Genomic DNA, 4,774 nt, shown 5'->3' with positions numbered 1-4,774 from the left:
TTGACTGAATAATTCTTTAAGATCAAGAAGGGAGTTAATGTAGACAGCAAATAGATGTTTTCCATCTGTAGGGAGGTTGGAGTAAGAGCATTTTGCTGGAGAATGTGTAACTCATTAACAGCGTAGATGCTCCACCTCTGACTTTATTTAAAGAAATACGTAAAGTGTATTTATGTTTACACTTATGTTGCCTGGGATAGGGCAGTGCTTGCCAAACTACTGGTGCTCCATCAGCTCCAACTGCCCGGTCTCAGAGTGCCTGATCGGCCACTAACCCTGCCCTTCTAAATGAACGGATCATGTTTTTATCATGTCTTTTTTCCATTCATCTCACTTTTGCTTCATAAAAACTTTCCTTTTACTGTTGAGGAAATCAGCATGCAGGGGCGCTAAGTGTCCTTGGGATGTAGTTAATTGGTGTCAGAGAAAGTACCAAAATCCAGGTGTCTCACATTCCATGATAAATGGTGTAAAAAGAATATAAATTGCCATGGGTATATAAGATATTTGCTAAAGGAAAGGAAGAATATTTTTCTTGAAGATTTGAGAAGATCTGTTTTGGAATTTGAAGTTATTCCAGGACGCTCAAACATAGAGTCTTATTCTGATTGTTTTTCTACCACCCTCATTCAATCCCTGAGTGATTACTTGGTGACAGGAACTGTGTAGTGTAATGGAAAGCAAGACAGATGTTGTTTCTACCTCCTCAGGACCCCTTCTATTTTCTATTTCTTAACATCTTTTTTTCTTCCATTGATACCCCCATACAAGTGCCCATACACAGTCCATCCCTAAACTCCACTCTCAGTCACCTAGCAAGTTCAGATCTTTGTAGGAAGTACTGTACTTGATGACAATTTAGAAAAGGAGAAGCTGTTCCCTGCAGTGGTTTTCACATCCTCTTAGCCTATGGCAGTCTATTTCTTATGAAATTCAAGGAACTGGGGGAAATTTGTTAATTTATTCTCCTAAGATCTCTATACATTTATAAAAATAATCTGGTGCCCTGGAGAACTCTTGCATATTAAAACCAAAGGCCTAATTATGTTAATTGAAGCCTCCTAAATTTCAATTCTCTCATCTGTTGAATGAGAATATGATGATATACAGAAAAGCATTTAAAAAGTATGAAGGACCATGTAATAAAGTTATCACCATAATCAGCAACAAAGAAAATAGAATATGATAGTGTGTCAGATACTAAAGTAAAACATTTGATATCAAGTGAATGAAACCTCAGTTGAAAAAATCCTAATGAAGGCTCACTTTAGTCATATATGCAGAATAACTAAAGGGAAAAAAAAGTCATAAAAGTAGCAGCTTGTGCTTACATTTAGCACCTTTATAAGATACTAGTTTTCAGCTGGACATGGTGGCTCATGCCTGTAATCCCAACAGTTTGGGAGGACAGGTGGGAGGATTGCTTGAGCCCAGGAGTTTGAGACCAGCTTGTGCATCATATTATAGCAAGACCTCATCTCTACAGAAAAATGGTGCCATGCATCTGTAGTTCCAGCTACTTGGGAAGATCACTTGAGCCCAGTAGTTGGAACACAGGGAGACTCTGCCTGAAAAAAAAAAAAAAAAAATACTAGTTCTCTGAAATGCAAACTACAATTTTATATCAAGTAATAAATAAAATATAAAGTTTTTAAAATTTTTTTTGAGTATAAGATTACAAAAATATTTAACATATCAACTCCAATTTAGGCAGGATAGACAAGGGTTCCAAAAACACTTCAAACACTGCTGGTGGAGATGTAATTTTGTGCAACATTTAGGGGGCAATCAATGCATTTCAAGAGCCTTATTTTAAACCTATGCATGCACATCCATTCCACTTCCAAGAATTCGCACTGGTGAAATAAGAATATAAATTAAAAAGTAGCAGATAGTCACAAAGATGCATCACAGTGTCATTTAAAATGGTAATAGTATAACATAGTGGTTAAGATTATGGCATCTGGAATCACTGAGCTGCTAAATTCAAATACTGGCTTTGTTACTTGCCACCAAGATAGTAGACATATCAACTTTTTTAATTTCTACGTTTGTAAAATAAGGGTGATAATAGAATCCATTTCATGAAGTTGCTGTGAATACATTTCAAAATACCCCTGAGGCACTCAAACAGGACATCCTGAAAGTGCTCACAATGTTAGGCTCTATTCATCATAATAAAAAGTTAGATAGAACCTATTTATCTAATAAAATTGTTTCATTCAAGCAATGTAATAATCTATGTTTTAGTCTATTTGGGCTGCTACAACAAAGTGTCAGACTGGGTAATTTATGAACAACAGAAATGTATTGCTCACAGTTCTGGAGGCAGTGAAGTACAAGATCAAGCTACCAGCAGATTCTGTCTGGTGATGACCCATTCCTCATAGATGGCACCTGCTCTGTGTGCTCACATGGCTGAAGGGCAAAGGGGCAAACAAGCCCCTCAGGTGTCCTTTATAAGGGCACTAATCCCATTTTCAAGGGTTCTTCCCTCATGACCTGGTTATCTCTCAGAAGCCCTACCTCTTACTACCACCACAATGGAGACTATGTTTTAATACATGAAATTTGGGGGGACATAGTACTATATATCAATTAAAATGATATTGTAGATAATATTTGACTTGGAAATATATTTACTAAAGGGAAAAAGTAGGGTACAAAGTAGTACTTACTATCTGATTGAATCCAAGTAGATGTTTATTAGATGTTATCCAGTGTACCTGAACTTGTTTTGGACTCAGATCCATTTCTCTCTAAATATTTAGTTGTGTTTCAAAAGAGTAAAAATCATACAGTGCTAATATCAGTTTCTTTACTTCCTCAGGTAGGAGCCATTGAGAATTTTTCCTACACTAATATGCTTTTGGTACTTAGTGTACTGCAACCTAAATGACTTCTGTCCTAAATAATAAAATAGAAACATTACTTTTGCTAACTGGTAAAGTCATCCATGCCATAACCAAAGTCCCAAGATGCCACCTAGTTTAATAATGCTACTAGAGTAATTATACACATAATGTACCACATCAAGAAATACTACAGCTATCAGCTTTCAGATGACTGTAACGAATTTTAAAAGCTTGAGCTGTGATTCTATCTAACAATGTTTATTATGAGATATTCAAAACAGATGTACTTACAATTTACAATGAGTGATGTGGAATTTTAAGAATGACATTTGTCAAAAGTAAAACTACTACTAAATACTACCTTGTCCAACTAAAAATAATCACTTAAAGAGTATTGACTTAGTGTGACTTCCATTTCAATGTTTGAATAGGATTCTTGATTTGCATTGCAAAAAAAAAAAAAGTATCCTATCCTCTCACAGCTCATGAATGTCTTCACACCTAAGAAATAACTACTTGTTACCCAGGTCTTTGCTACTCCAACAATATAGAGTTTTCTTTCTCTAATCTTCACAAAAGCTGACCATAGTCAATTTCAAGTAAGTATTGTGCTCACATACTTACACTGAATATTACTAGCATGGAAATACTTCAATTCTTCCCTAATTTTAGGTTTTAAAAATAAGATCTCTGGCTAGAGATAGCAAAGTCAGATGCTTGTATCACATATCATATTTTTAGTACTTTCATATCTATCTCTTCATGATTAACAATTTTATATGCAGGATATATAAATCTCATCTATTTTGATAGCTTTGAACCTCTTTGTTATGAAGTTTTACTTCAACTATGGGCATTCATCTTTGGGACTAAAAAGGATGGTGATATGTTTTGTAAAAACTCTCTGTACAGAGTCAGAGGATGGGAGCACAGGAAAAAGACAGCAAATAATACTCACAATCAGCCACCTCCCAAGGTACGTGATGCCAATTATAGTCAGCTGGGAAATGCTGTAAACTGCTAACAGTGCAGAGCTTGGCTATATTACAAAAGTTTTCCTTGACATCTGGTAAAGGTAAAGCTGACCTCACCACTTCATGCCTGGGACAGGCAGACAAAAACCCACAGAGATTAGTATCAATCTCAAGATCAGATGGATTGACTTTTGGCTACAAAGTGATTTAAAATAAAGTAGCCAGTTAAAAAAAAAATCCCTCTCTCCCATAATGAAGCAGGTTTGTTGCTTCTGGTTTCAGATAGATGTTACTTATGTCCACATGATTACTTTCTGGTTGTATTTATGATTACTAGAATAAAATTACAAATACTCTACTATTATTTTCAGTCCTCAGCCTGATGGAAATCTGCTCAGTTAAACAAAGACTTAAATCTAAGTTCTAAAAGTTTTTTCTCATTACCTTTTTTCCCCCCAACTGGCATATAAAAAGACAAAAAGTGAGTACTAAATTCTTTAAATACAAAAATTTGCAAGTCCACTGTCACATAAGATAAAGTCCTGAGTTTTAGATTTCAGCTCCCAGAATCACAGTCCCTAAAGCGTATTCACCAAGAAGAAAATGCAAAGAGTTCTTGCTCTAGAAAGTTTTAGTTCTCTTTTTTCACTCCTGAAGAAATATATTATGGCCTATATTTCATTTCTGACTTGTAATACCCTCCGAAGTCCATTCTGAAAAGTGTTCTGCCTTCTCTTTCACATTGATTTTATTAGCTGGCTTAAAAGACAATTTTTGCCAAATTAAATGTTTTAATGTGTTCTTTTTTTGAATAGTATGTTTCCTACTCAAATGTATTCATACAACACAGCTCAAAACACAACACTTTTTAAAATTATTAGTTGTTAGATTTTAAAGAGACTAAAGTCAACTTATTGCTGAAAACACACAAAAAGGACAAATTGG

The sequence above is a fragment of the Papio anubis genome, chromosome 1 (assembly GCF_008728515.1).
Source record: "Papio anubis isolate 15944 chromosome 1, Panubis1.0, whole genome shotgun sequence".
Classification (NCBI taxonomy): domain Eukaryota; kingdom Metazoa; phylum Chordata; class Mammalia; order Primates; family Cercopithecidae; genus Papio; species Papio anubis.
This window is presented reverse-complemented; position numbering follows the sequence as displayed.